Below are 15,584 nucleotides of genomic sequence, written 5' to 3'. Positions count from 1 at the left end.
GCTTGATCACCTTGAGACCACGGAAACCAGGTTGTATTAATTGCCTGTCATTTAATGTAATGTTGAAGACAGCTGTAGTGCAATTCTGTTGTAAGTCAATATTAAAACTTGTTGAATACTCACTTGGGCCCGAATCACGCGGAAGTTATTGTTGAAGGATTAACTTTGAGACAGTAACGAGAAAATCTGCTTACTTGCAAACTGGACTCCTCCGGAGGGTCGCTGCCCTAAGCTTGACATGTATGCTCAAGTTGTCAGGAGATGCGTCAACGCCAGATTCATCAGCCGCACTCACAAGACAGTCCAGAATGTCACCCGAGCACAACGCAACGCCATCGACGCTCTCAAGACCAACCGCAACATCGTCATCAAACCAGCGGACAAAGGAGGAGCCATCGTCATACAGAACAGAACGGACTATTGCAAAGAAGCATACCGACAACTGGACAACCAGGAACACTACAAACGGTTACCCGCAGATCCGACCAAAGAGCACACCCACCAGCTCAACAAACTGATCAAGACCTTCGTTCCAGACCTTCAAAGCATTCTATGCGCTCTCATCCCACGTACTCCCCACGTGGGAGACTTCTACTGCCTCCCAAAGATACACAAAGCCAACACACCCGGACGTCCTATCATATCAGGCAACGGAACCCTGTGTGAGAACCTCTCTGGATACGTCGAGGGCATCCTGAAACCCATCATACAGGGAACCCCCAGCTTCTGTCGCGACACTACAGACTTCCTCCAAAAACTCAGCATCCACGGACCAGTTGAATCAGGAACACTTCTCACCACGATGGGCGTCTCGGCACTCTACACCAGTATCCCCCACGATGACGGCATCGCTGCAATAGCCTCAGTACTCAACACCAACAACAGCCAATCTCCAGACGTCATCCTACAACTCATCCGCTTCATCCTGGATCACAATGTCTTCACCTTCGATAACCAGTTCTTTACCCAAACACACGGAACAGCCATGGGGACCAAATTCACACCCCAATACGCCAACATTTTCATGCACAAGTTCGAGCACGAATTCTTCACTGCACAGGACCTCCAACCAACGCTATACACCAGATACATCGACAACATTTTCTTCCTATGGACCCACGGCGAAGAATCACTGAAGAGACTACACGATAACATCAACAAGTTCCATCCCACCATCAAACTCACCATGGACTACTCCTCAGAATCGGTTTCTTTCTTGGACGTACGAATCTCCATCAAAGACGGGCATCTCAGCACCTCACTCTACCGCAAACCCACGGACAACCTCACGATGCTCCACTTCTCCAGCTTCCACCCTAACCACGTCAAAGAGGCCATCCCCTATGGACAGGCCCTGCCAATACACAGGATCTGCTCAGAGGAGGAGGAACGCGATGGACACCTACAGACGCCCTCGTAAGAACGGGATATGACACCCGACTCGTCGATCGACAGTTCCGACGGGCCACAGCAAAAAATCGCATAGACCTCCTCAGAAGACAAACACGGGACGCAACCAACAGAGTACCCTTCGTCGTCCAGTACTTCCCCGGAACGGAGAAACTACGCCATGTTCTCCGCAGTCTTCAACATGTCATCGATGACGATGAACACCTCGCTAAGGCCATCCCCACGCCTCCACTACTCGCCTTCAAACAGCCACCCAACCTCAAACAGACCATTGTTCGCAGCAAATTACCCGGCTTTCAGGAGAACAGCGTCCACAACACCACACGACCCTGCCACGGCAACCTCTGCAAGACATGCCAGATCATCGACACAGATACCACCATCACACGAGAGGACACCACCCACCAGGTACATGGTTCATACTCCTGGGACTCGGCCAACGTTGTCTACCTCATACGTTGCAGGAAAGGATTCCCCGGAGCATGGTACATTGGCGAGACCATGCAGACACTGCGACAATGGATGAACGGACACCGCGCAACAATCGCCAGACAGGAGGGTTCCCTCCCAGTCAGGGAGCACTTCTGCAGTCAAGGACATTCAGCCACTGATCTTCGGGTAAGCGTTCTCCAAGGCGGCCTTCGAGACACACGACAACGCAAAATCGTCGAGCAGAAATTGATAGCCAAGTTCCGCACCCATGAGGACGGCCTCAACCGGGATCTTGGGTTCATGTCACGCTACACATAACCCCACCAGCGAACAAAAGCTATCTGTTTTTAATACAACTGGACATTCTCTCTCTCTCTGCCTTTCGGGTCTCTTTTTCTCTCTCTGTCTTTGTCTTTGTAATCTGACCCATTGCGTATTCAGTATACTGGGATGTAATGTTTTCGGTGGCTAACCTGTCTGAACACCAACGACACCTTTGATTGCTGTGATCGTCTCCCAGCCTAATATATGCTATGCGTTTTTAGAACCCTTCACTCGCCTGACAAAGGAGGTAAGCTCCGAAAGCTTGTGATTTTCAAATTAAAATGTTGGACTATAACCTGGTGTTGTAAGATTCCTTACATTTGTCCACCCCAGTCCATCACCGGCATCTCCACATCGCAGTATTTCTCCAAAGTGTTAACAAGGTGAATTTGGAGCCTAGAGAATGAGAGTATACGAGAGAAGTGTTTCCACTACCAGCAATTCCCCAATAGAAATGGGCTGTCAGGTAATTTGAATTGAGAGGCTGTCTGTATTGCCCTGTTAATTGTTCATCCTCATTCAGTTCATTTAACCCACAAAAAGGAGGAGCTTTTTCCTGTTCTGAGAATGGCAGGTGTGGTATAATGTTTATATTCTGAATATTGACGTGCGTTTATGTATTCATTTTGGAGGGGAGAGACACTTGGTGTATAATTTCATGTTGTGATTTGCACCGCCATGTCTTAACGGTGAGGGATGCAACATGCCATTAAATGTTGGGGTAGATTCTACAAATTGGCATTCCCATTATAGTGCTTTGCATGCTGGGAATGCAAAGCAAGAATTTGGGTGGGGAGATCAGTGGGCTCACGTATTTATAATTAGTGGGTGGAATGCCAGTTCGTGTTTTCCCATCAATATGATTGCATCCCTCCTTCTTCCAGAGAGTGATTAGAATGTGGAACTTGCTACCACAAGGAGTAGTTGAGGCGAATACCACAGATGCATTTAAGGGGAAGCAAGATAAGTACAAGAGGGAGAAAAGAATAGAAGGTTCCTTCATATATCTGCTTAGTCACCAAGACTGCCTACTTCCACCTCCGTAACATCGCCCATCTCCTCCCCTGCCTCAGCCCATCTGCTGCTGAAACACTCATCCATGCTTTTGTTACCTCGAGACTCAACTATTCCAATGCTCTCCTGGCTGGCCTCCCCATCTTCCACCCTCCAGAAACTTGAGCTCATCCAAAACTCTGCTACCCGTGCCCTAACTCGCATCAAGTCTCGTTCTCCCATCATCCCTGTGCTCACTGACTTACATTGGCTCCCAGTCCGGGAACACCTCGATTTTAAAATTTTCATCCTGGTTTTCAAATTCCTCCATGGCCTCACCCCTCACTATCATTGTAACCTCCTCCAGCCCTAAAACCCTCCTATATCTCTGCGCTCCTCCAATTCTTGCCTCTTGCGTATCCCTGATTTTCATCGCTCCATCATTGGCAGCCGTGCCTTCAGCTGCCTAGGCCCTAAGCTCTGGAATTCCCTCCTTAAACCTCTCTGCCTCTCTCTCCTCCTTTTAAGACACTCCTTAAAACCTACCTCTTTAACCAAGCTTTTGGTTACCTGTCCTAATACCGCCTTATGTGGCTCGGTGTCAAATTTTATTTGATAACGCTCATGTGAAGCGCCTTGGGACATTTTGCTATGTTAAAGGCGCTTTATAAATGCAAGTTGTTGTTGTTGTTGTTTGTTGTTACGCTGGTAGAGTTAGGTGAAGTAAGGTGGGGGGAGGCTCGTGTGGAGTTTCAACACCGGCATAGACCTGTTGAGCTGAATGGCCTGTTTCTGTGCTGTAAATTTTATGTAACATGATGGGTCCCCTTGATAGGAGCAACCATACTGTGCCAATTACACTCCAGGGTCTCCTCTTGTGGAGCATGTTATATCCAGAAAGAATGTTCCAGAGAGTCTGAAATAAAAGCAGTCATTACGTTACCACATCAACTTAAGTGTTTAGCGGATATAACGTTTGGCAACCAGGATAATGGAGAACACATTGTTACAAAGATCAAATATTGGACATCTTGGTTACTTTGGTAGTGGTCATTCTTGTCATTAATTATTCATAATATCATAAATTTAAAGAGTACTGAACAGGATCTAGCTGGAGTATGTGGAAACCCTTAATTTTTGTTTTGATGCAAATAAATTTACAATGGATGTGAAAAAGAGAGCAGTTTTGCCTTACTATCTACGGATTGGCAATATATAAATTGATTAAGAATCTGATTGCTCCTGCCTAGCCTAAAGACAAAACATATGAGGAGATAGTCCAGGTGGTCAAAGAGTATATGAACCCAAAGCTACTCATTATTGCGAAACGGTTCAGGTTTAACCAGAGGAAGCAAAGAGACGTTGAAAGTATTTCTTGGTTTATAGTAGAACTGAGGAAACTGGCAGAAACATGTGACTTTGGCTGGTTTCTCGACGACGCAATAAGAGGCCACTTTGACTGTGGTTTGAAGGAAATGTTGATACAGAGGAAACTGATGCGAGAAGATAACTCATGTCTGTGAGAGCTCTCGAAATAGCACTTGGGATGGAGACTGCTGTCAGGCTTGCCATTGACTTACATGTCACAGAGTCCAACAGCTTTGGAATGAACAGAGTTGCTCCACCATATTGAAGGTGTGGTTTAAAAAAAATATTTATCTAGACGTTTTTTTTTTCAAGGAGGTTAAATGTCCAAACTGTTGCCAGAAACTATCAGGTGCTGCTAGATTAGAGGCGGGGAGAAGAAATGAAGACCATATATATATATCACCGCGAGGAATCGACAGAAGAAAAGACAAAAATCCAGTGTCCATTACATCGATTCCGATGAGGAACCTAAGGAAGAAACCATACCACAAGGTGATAGGATGGAGAAAAGATGTGTTTTCCTGTGCATTCCATTACAGGAAAGGGGCAACTCAAAATTGTGTAAAATGTGAATTTGAATTGGACACTGGGGCTGCGGTAACTATTATGTTTGCACAAGTATATGAGGAAAGATTTCGGAAAATTGCCCCACAATAAATGACATTTTGCTGAAAAGTTATTCTGGACACTCGTTGTCAGCCTTGGGGGATAAAAGCCCAAGTGAAATACGAAAATCAGACAAAACAATTGTCTGTAATTGTGGGTAAGGCCAAAGGTCCCTCGTTGATGGGTCAAGATTGGCTTCGTAGTCTGAAGTTAAACTGGGCCAGTGTTAAGAAGATCACCACTCCAAGATCAGTGGATGTACTCATGGAAGAATACAAGTCCTTATTCAGTCTGGAACTTGGTATGGCAAAGGGTATCCAAATCCAACGTAATGTGAAAGATGGGGCGAAACGCAGGGTGATGCCCTGTGCTCAAAAGGAGTGTGAGAGTATAATCAAAAAAATTAACTACAGTGACTGGGCAAGCTGAGCATGCCTGTGGTTAAACCTGACTTGGAAACATCAATGTTGAAACTTCATTAGGCTGGATCGCCAACTTTGAAGCAATATTGCATGGGAGAAAGAGTTTTCTGTCCTGATTTCTGTGGGAATGTGAGAAAATGGAGTGTTGGCATTACTGAGCAGAAATTGAAGTTGTTCCTTTTTTAGTTTTGGTGGAAGCATCATAAGGATTAATGCATTGGTTTACTGCCTTTGATTTACTAAACTGAGTGTGACCAACCACCAATCCCTTTTCCACCTAAGGAGGTAGTTGTTAAACCTTCTCAGAAAGCTTCAGATGTTTCACCTATTCCTATGTACAATGAACTAACCACCTCCCACGATGTTGTTCATGCTCCTTCAGGCGGAGTGAATGCTTCAGGACAGTCTCTGAAGAAAGTTGTTAAACCCAATGGTCTTGAAACCAAACCTGAGAAGTCACCATGTGCTGCTCCTGTTGTTGTTCCCAGCTCACCCATTATCAAACCTATTTGAAGGTATCCTCAAAGGTTAAGGAAACCTCCAAAATGTTTTGGAATTGTAGATAAAGTGGTTTACATTATAGTATCATAGTCGGTATACTACTAGTATCATAGTATATTATGATTCTACTGTTGGCATATCCCATCTTCCCTGCTTATTACCAGGAGAGTGCTATGGTTTTTTTATATCACTTTATTGCATGATGACGTTGCTGAATTTCTTTATTTAATGTATTGGGGCAGAACTTATTCACTTCGGAATGGCGTCCTCTCTCTCCGCTGGCGAATCGATGAAGCAAGTTCACAAATGCGTACGTGCGCACTAAAACCCGGAAATTGTGAACTTGTTCCTATTGGTTCGCCAGCGGTTTGACAGCTGCGAATTAAAGGGGCACGCTACACTACAATCACTGAAATCATTCAAAAATCGTAAACTTACCCATCTGCCCAGCTGGAACGAAAATACTTACGCCACCACAAGGTACGCTGAAAAATACCAGGTCTCCGCCACTTTTTAAAAGCGCGATGACTAAAAATGCGAAACAACTAAAAGTTAATTTTTAAAAATGTGGAATGTCATATTTTGTCTTAATGTAATATCTTTTGATCATTTCATTTTAAAAAAATGTAAATTAATTTTTTTTTACGTTTAACTTCTGTCTCTTTTAATTAAATTCAATTATTTGCTTGGCTTTTTATAAAAAGTTACATTTTTATTTACACTGACATACAGAACGGAACGAATATACTTACTGCGGGGTCTGCGACATCAACTTCCTCCATTTTGAAGTTTTCTCAAGCTGTGTGCATGTTCTGGCCCATTTTTTTTAACTGTAAACCAGTCTTATTCTTGGAGATGGTTATTGTCACCTTGAAATTCTGAGGGGGGAAAGTGATATGCATTGGACTTGCATATTGTTAATTGAACACTAGAGGGCCCCTAATGGGAGGAAAACTATTTGGAGCAATTACACTTCAGGGTCTCTTAAGGGTGAAAGTTATATGCACACAGAATGTTCCAGAGAGTCTGAAATAAAAGCAGCCATTACATGAACATATCAGCATGAGTGCACACAGCAGGGTCCGTCAAACTGTACTTACAGACATCCCACCATTGGTGGCGCTGTCGGAGCTTCTGTCTCCCAGCCACTCCGCCTCTGCCAGAGACTCATCAAAAAGTCTGCAGGCTTTGCTTCACAAATTGCCAGTGAGTTTGTGACTTTATATTTAAATTATTCCAAAAGTTGCCAAATATAACTCTCCAGCCTGTGATTCAGTGTTCAAATAATTTTCTAAATCACCAACCCAAATGTTGTGCCGTAGCTCCTCTCTGCAGGCCTCACTGGCTCCACTGGCCGAAGCCCAGTTCAGTAGCCTGTTTTGCCCAATAAAGCTGGCTGCTTCTTTTAATTTTCTCCAGCTCTGTTGGCTCCATCCATTAAAATACATTTTTAAATGCCTTACCCTCCTTTTGCCACTAGCACCGATGGCTCTTGACTAATATATCTGACTGTTCGTTTGTTTTTAATTCTTCCTGCCCTGTTGGCGATATGGCCTTATTGACCCTGGGTTTTTGCATATATTGCTGGCTCTTAAAATTATAAATACCAGTTTTGGTTTCTGTCATGGGAAGCATATTGATTTTTTCAAAAAATAGTTTATCAAAATATTACTTCTATCCAACAGAATCTGTTGATCTGAATGACCATAGGGGAATGCATTGCGGATTATTTTGAATCTCACTGCCCAGGTAGTAACCTGACAAAGGGCATCTTCCACATGGTTTCCATTCCATTGTAATCAATGGAGTCAAAATCGTGTGGATTCTACAATGGGCGGGTGCTCAGCTCTGCTCCGCCAGGTCACCACCCTGCCCGTGAAGTTGAAAATTACCCCCATGATCTTTCTTTAAAGTTGATTTTTAAAAAAATTGTTCATGGGATGTGGGCGTCGCTGGCGAGGCCAGCATTTATTGCCCATCCCTAATTGCCCTTGAGAAGGTGGTGGTGAGCCGCCTTCTTGAACCGCTGGAGTCCATGTGGTGAAGGTTCTCCCACAGTGCTGTTACGTGGGGAGTTCCAGGATTTTGACCCAGCGACGATGAAGGAATGGCGATATATTTCCAAGTCGGGAAGGTGTGTGACTTGGAGGGGAACGTTCAGGTGATGTTGTTACCATGTGCCTGCTGCCCTCATCTTTCTAGGTGGTAAAGGTCGTGGGTTTGGGAGGTGCTGTCGAAAAAGCCTTGGCGAGTTGCTGCAGTGCATCCTGTGGATGGTACACACTGCAGCCACAGTGCGCCGGTGGTGAAGGGAGTGAATGTTTAGGGTGGTGGATGGGGTGCCAATCAAGTGGGCTGCTTTGTCCTGGATGGTGTCGAGCTTCTTGAGTGTTGTTGGAGCTGCACTCATCCAGGCAAGTGGAGAGTATTCCATCACACTCCTGACTTGTGCCTTGTAAATGGTGGAAAGGCTTTGGGGAGTCAGGATGTGAGTCACTGGCCGCAGAATACCCAGCCTCTGACCTGCTCTTGTAGCCACAGTATTTATACGGCTGGTCCGGTTAAGTTTCTGGTCAATGGTGACCCCCAGGATGTTGATTGTGGGGGATTTGGCGATGGTAATGCCATTGAATGTCAAGGGGAGGTGGTTAGACGCTCTCTTGTTGGAGGTGGTCATTGCTTGGCACTTGTCTGGCACGAATGTTACTTGCCACTTATCAGCCCAAGCCTGGATGTTGTCCAGGTCTTGCTGCTTGCAGACACTGACTGCTTCATTATCTGAGGGGTTGTAAATGGAATTGAACACTGTGTAATCATCAGCGAACATCCCCATTTCTGACCTTATGATGGAGGGAAGGTCATTGATGAAGCAGCTGAAGATGGTTGGGCCCAGGACACTGCCCTGAGGAACTCCTGCAGCAGTGTCCTGGTGCTGAGATGATTGGCCTCCAACAACCACTACCATCTTCCTTTGTGCTAGGTATAACGCCAGCCACTGTAGAGTTTTCCCCCTGATTCCCATTGACTTCAATTTTACTAGGGCTCCTTGGTGCCACACTCTGTCAAATGTTGCCTTGATGTCAAGGGCAGTCACTCTCACCTCACCTCTGGAATTCAGCTTTTTTGTCCATGTTTGGATCAAGGCTGTAATGAGGTCTGGAGCCAAGTTGTCCTGACGGAACCCAAACTGAGCATCGGTGAGCAGGTTATTGGTGAGTAAGTACTGCTTGATAGCAGTATCGACGGCACCGTCCATCACTTTGCTGATGATTGAGAGTAGGCTGATGGGGTGGTAATTGGCTGGATTGGATTTGTCCTGTTTTTTGTGGACAGGACATACCTGGGCAATTTTTTGTACCTCCTATCTCTCTGTTGGTTAGCTTTGAGTTGAAAGAACAAATGGCTGCCCTTTTTCAGCTTGCTGGAGCCCTACTAGTCCCTTAGGCCATTGACCCTTAAAATTTTCTCCAGCTCTGCTGGCTTGCTATTGCCTTTGTGAATTTATTGACCATCTTCCTGTAAAATCACACTTGCATCAAGTGAGACTTGCCCTATCACACTTGGTTGATAACATTCCTATTATTATGAAACTGCTTCTGCTCTCATTCACAGTGAGCAATGCCAGAAGAGATGTCTTAATAGAAAATAAGTATTCGTGTCAGTTCACCTCAACAATGTGTTGATTTACTTCTTGGATAAGGTGTCAAATCAAGCCACAGGTACTGAATCATTCAGGTGAATTAGTAGAATACAGCAGCTGTGATGAAGCTCGAGAATGGAACTTAGGATAGAACCTAAAACTGAAGGGTTCAAAGCTCACAACTGGAGAGGATGTCCTATCATTTGGCACTACCTTTTACGAAAACTGATCGCAAAGAAAACATTGAATTTTATTTCCGGTTGGTTTCCCTGCAAAATATTTTACTTAACTAATGAGTGCTGATGACATTGTCAGAAGAGCTGCCCTGTAGAAGTTGCCAAGCCTGAGGAAGTTGAATTAATTCAGCAGAGACATTGTTATTTGCCTGGGGTGCATCACAGATCAAGTGATTTCAACCATGCATGCTAATTCAGTTGTCATGCGCTGTCAGGAACAGTAATTCCCCTAAGTCAGTTCCCCTGATGATGTCGTGAGCAGTCACTGTTTGGACAAAAATATTCTTGCTGAAACAAATCAACTGAAATTGGGGAAAGAATGTATCCTAAAGTTAACTCGAGAGACAAAAAGAAGATAAGAGAAAGAAAAAGTATCTGCTAGACTGCTTTCGATCGCCTGGAGAGGAATTTTCCAATTTTTTTTTCCCTTTATTGGCCCTTGGTTTTTCTCTTTTTTTGCCTCTCCCTGCAGATTAGCCTGGCTGCAGGGCGGGTAGGAAGTATCTAGTCATGATGCTGCAGCCATCATCAGTGTGGGGCAAGCTTGATTGACCAGCTGGTCCTTTCCTGCCCATAATTTTCATATATTTGTATGTATCTTTTCTAGAGCATTGTTTAGAATGGGTACTGATTGATAGAATTGCATGCGCATATCTTGCCAGTAAGTCTAAAGAAGAAGAATTTAGTTAACATCTCTGATGATGGCCATTGCTGTGCAGACAGCTTTCAGCAACCACATACAAATGTGAGAAGTAATTCAGTATTCTTGATTGAAGTAGTTCGATGTTGAATTGCGCACTTGATCCCACTATTTTGATTTGTCATATTCTTCATGGAGTAATCTGTCCCTGGCCCTTTCCCACTTGTTCAGAACTGGGCACTTCTGGGAATGCCGAAACAATGATCTATGGGTGGCTCTTCACTAATGCGTTTGGACTGGATATGCCTGTTATGTAATATTGCGGCATTACAGAAGGATTTGATTACCCAAAGGTTCTGGAGCACCGTGAGGACATCACATGATAGATCAGGGCATGGAGATAGATCGCACACTTTTAACATTCAGTTCTTGAATGAATCATTTGTTTTCTGGTGCTGTACTGCTAAAACAGGCTGTTAGCATTGCTGGTGTGCTGAAATGTATCACTGCAGTTGTGTTAATGAGAAATGGCATGGCTTGTTTTTTTTTAAAGAGCTATGAGGTGCAATTAGTAAGAAGGTTTTCTGTATTGCTTAGTTGGATATATATGTAAAAAAGAATGTTGTTGTACACATTGGATTGGAAATGAATGTAACCTTTCTGAAAGAATGTGTGACCCTCACGTATTAATCACTTAAAAATGTAATTAAAGCAGTAGATGTAATGAATATCAACCGCAATTGGAATAGATCCTTAAGCCAATTTGTAATAAATGCTTAACTACATTTGCAGTAACCATAAATGTAATAAGGGTCAACTGCAAACCTACCATAAAAATAGTAATGTCCACAGCTGCAAACGTAATAGATTTTTAAAACATGCTCTATGGGTGTTTTCATTTGAAGGTCATTCTGATTAGAAGTGCTTTTCTAAAAAACGACGCTAGAAAGAACTTGCATTTATATAGCATCTTTCACATCCCCAGGACATCCTGAAGAGTTTCGCAGTCAATGAAGTACCTTTTTGACGTGTAGTCGCAGTTGTAATGTCGGGAAATGTGGAAGCCAGTTTGCACACAACAAAGTCCCACAAACTGCAGTGGGATAAGTGACCTAAGTGATGTTGGTTGAAGGATAAATGTTGGCCAGGGCACCAGGAGAAGTTCCCAGCTCTTCTTCGAATAGTGCCATGGGATCTTTTACATCTACCTAAGGGGGCAGACAAAGCCTTGGTTTAATGTCTCATCCAAAAGGCACTCCTTCAGTACTACACTGAAGTGTCAGCTTGTATTATGTGCTCAGATCTCTGGAGTGAAGCTTGAACCCACAATCTTCTGACTCTGAGGCAAGAGTGCTACCATTGAGTCAAAGCTGATTCTGGATGTTCATCTGAATTGGTGATTGGGCCCTTTTTTGTAACATTTTTTAGGGTTTGACTCTCTCAATTCTCCCTTGCTCATGTCTTAAAACTGTTGGTCAAGTGAGGGTGGAATAACCCAAAATGCTTTGCCCACCAGATCTGGGTTCCAATCCATCCATCCCAGATTGATGAGGTGAAAGTCTGCTCTTTTTTTGTTAGCTGTAAAATGGGTATGGCTAGCTATTGTGCCAGTTTTAGTAAGTGCAAGCCCACAGAGCAAAAGTGTCCATAATTGCATTAATTGGCAGAGGAGTAACACCTATTCAGACCATAAAGATCGCTGGGATGAGAAAGCGCAAAGATTCATATTGGTGGATTTACGGTAGTGTAAGATTGGGGCTAAGACACTAGTGTTCAGGCACAGTTAAGTGAGCTGTTACTCCGAAATGAGATTTTTGTACTTTGGAACCATAGTGATACCGAGTGACAAAAGCAAAAAAAAAATCCACTCCCAACGTTTATATTCTTCACTTTGAGTACAAAAATCACCCGACCTCAAAAGAAAAACTCTTCAAGAAAACAGTTGCTGGTCAGAATCTGAAGTGTAAGTATTGAGAGATTGTACATCGAGAATTTTGTTTGAGTGACATGGGTGTGACTCTCCTTCCTGCATAGATATCAAAAGCATGTGGATTTTGCTTGTTTCATTCTTAGTGTTCAGATGATGACTGCTGAGCAAGACATTAAATGGGGCTTTTAATCAGAGAGCATCATTGATTTATTGGCTAATGCTGTTTAAATGTAAATAATGAGGTTCCTTGAGAGCTAAATGAGCTCAAGGTTTATCCATTGTGAATGCCTGGAAACTTGTGTATCACGTGAATTTTTGCAGATCAAAATGGATATTCTTGCTGGGATGCGATAAGTTACATCTACTGTCCCACTTGCATGTGTGTATATATTATGTATATTTATATTATTGATTATGGATTTTATATGGATGAATTGTCACCTGACTTCAAACAAGTTAGAAACCAGACACAGAAAATGTACTCGAGCTCTTGCAATTTCTGGGAATCAGATCATGGTCAGATGGAAAACTAACTTTTAACTTCCTGCTTGAGAAAGACATCATGCAATGTACTGAAAATGGTTCAAGAAAACCAAAAGATTAAACTTGCCTTGCCGATAACCACAACATTGTCTTAAAATGTCTGTTTATGTCTTGTGGTCAGCCTTTCTTCTGCCTGTTTGCTTCTTGGTTAGGCATTTTTGCAGGGCAAAAGAATACAACAGGCAAGAATAGTATTGAAGACCTTGGCTGAGTTGTAAACTGGACCTATCCAAGCATCAGAATTGCAGTTTGAGGATGATGAAGGTGTGTTCCATTATGGAATCCAGGGTGCCTTGGCACTTTGGATACAAAACTGGCTTAGTGGCAGAAGGCAGAGGGTGATGGTCGAAGGTTGTTTTTGTGACTGGAAGCCTGTGGCCAGTGGGATACCACAGGGATCGGTGCTGGGTCCCTTGCTGTTTGTGGTCTACATTAATGACTTGGATATGAATGTAAAAGGTATGATCAGTAAGTTCGCTGATGATACAAAAATTGGTAGGGTGGTAAATAGCGAGGAGGATAGCCTCAGTCTGCAGGACGATATAGATGGGTTGGTCAGATGGGCGGAACAGTGGCAAATGGAATTTAACCCGGAAAAGTGCGAGGTGATGCACTTTGGAGGGACTAACAAGGCAAGGGAATACACAATGAATGGGAGGACCCTAGGCAAGACAGAGGGTCAGAGGGGGCGGAACAGGTAGATAAGGTGGTAAAGAAGGCATATGGGATACTTGCCTTTATTAGCCGAGGCATAGAATATAAGAGCAAGGAGGTTATGATGGAGCTGTATAAAACACTGGTTAGGCCACAGCTGGAGTACTGTGTGCAGTTCTGGTCGCCACACTACAGGAAGGATGTGATCGCTTTGGAGAGGGTGCAGAGGAGATTCACCAGGATGTTACCAGGGCTGGAGCGCTTCAGCTATGAAGAGAGACTGGGAAGATTGGGTTTGTTTTCCTTGGAGCAGAGGAGGCTGAGGGGGGACATGATTGAGGTGTACAAAATTATGAGGGGCACAGATAGGATGGATACTAAGGAGCTTTTTCCCTTCGTTGAGGGTTCTATAACAAGGGGACATAGATTCAAGGTAAAAGGCGGGAGGTTTAGAGGGGATTTGAGAAAGAACTTTTTCACCCAGAGGGTGGTTGGAGTCTGGAACTCACTGCCTGAAAGGGTTGTGGAGGCAGGAACCCTCACAACATTCAAGAAGCATTTGGATGAGCACTTGAAATGCCATAGCATACAAGGCTACGGACCAAATGCTGGAATATGGGATTAGAGTAGACAGGGCTTGATGGCCGGCGCGGACACGATGGGCCGAAGGGCCTCTATCCGTGCCGTATAACTCTATGACTCTATGACCTCGGTGGATGGGAGGAATGCATTGTATTACTCCTCCAGTCTTGTCCTGGTGTAATTATTTGGTGGCATACGTAGTGCATATAATGTTCGCGCCATTGACTGCCATAGGATAAAGGAATCACGGTAGCTCCCAGTGCAACAGGCAATAGATGTACATAATTCTGTTCTGATGGTCAAAGACCATCTGCACATTAATGGGGTGGTACTCCTTTTAATTTATGGAGTTGCATTTGGGTTAGGGGCACATGTTGCCGGAATGCAATCAATTATGTCCTGCATTAGTGGGAATCCTGCCATTTGGTAGAGGCACTTTCGTGCCAGCTGGTTTCCAGAAGAAAACTGATGGAATCATTGGCCCTGGCAAATCAGTTCCAATTTTGCACATCTTGTGCTGCTGGTAAGACTTGGCAGGCAACGACCTCCGGTGCCTGGGATGACCGATTTAGAGACCCCGCAATTTGTGGGTGAAAAGTGAGCCTCAATCAAACGTGCAAATCCAATTCCATTTGGGACCCAAATTTCATAACTTAAGGTGAGCGTCCACTCATGACACAAGCCTTGTTTATAAAAACTGGCTGCACTGGAATATTGGGAGACTCGCCTTCTCCGGTAGACCCCTTAAAGGGAGATGGTAAGTTTCTTTAGCATTTTTTTACCTACCTGTGGCTGCATTTTACTTCAGGCATTAATTGGTTTTGTTAGGAAAGTATCCATTTTGCATTTCTCCCCCCCCCTGCCTCTACTTCACCTCGTTACTATTGTGCACTTGTGGCACCTTTCAAAAAAAAGTGAGATGGATAATCCTCTGGAGGTTCCAAACACGTTGTGTGGTTGAACTGAGGAAGAGGAGTTTGTGAAGGGCCGGTAAATGCAGATGCAATGACTGAACAGTTAACTATCCCAACACCTGCACCTGGACATGGCAGAGGAATCCTGTCTTTGCAGCCTCTGCTTCAGAGGACAGGCAGTTGTGCACACATCTGGATCAGATTCTTCCCATACGAGTGAAGGTTGCCACAGCATGAATCTTTCATACCACTCTGTTCTTCCTAGCTGCTTCAGAAGATATCTGCCTCATCAGGCAGTCTGCAATGCACATATGCATCAGGGAAGTGACAGTTGCGATGTATGCAAAGGGGAACACTTACATCCCTTCTGGGAAATGGAGGCATCATCT

At 44.1% G+C, this 15,584-nt stretch overlaps 1 long non-coding RNA gene across 2 annotated transcripts in view; it reads left to right on the top strand.

Moving 5' to 3' along the window:
• The window catches only part of LOC137331174 (uncharacterized), a 564,227-nt gene that overhangs the window by 318,538 nt on the left and 230,105 nt on the right, over nucleotides 1-15,584 (top strand). Inside the window, exon 1 of one of the 2 annotated variants that reach the window (XR_010965384.1) lies at nucleotides 7,204-7,262. The exons of the other annotated variant lie outside the window; for it this stretch is intronic. This is a non-coding gene — a long non-coding RNA (uncharacterized lncRNA). Of the gene's footprint in view, nucleotides 1-7,203; nucleotides 7,263-15,584 lie in introns of those variants that run through there. 2 annotated transcript variants of the gene reach the window in all.

This window comes from Heptranchias perlo, chromosome 13 (genome assembly GCF_035084215.1).
Source record: "Heptranchias perlo isolate sHepPer1 chromosome 13, sHepPer1.hap1, whole genome shotgun sequence".
NCBI lineage: Eukaryota > Metazoa > Chordata > Chondrichthyes > Hexanchiformes > Hexanchidae > Heptranchias > Heptranchias perlo.
The sequence above is the reverse complement of the archived record's forward strand: the minus strand, read 5'-3'. Positions and strand labels throughout refer to the sequence as shown.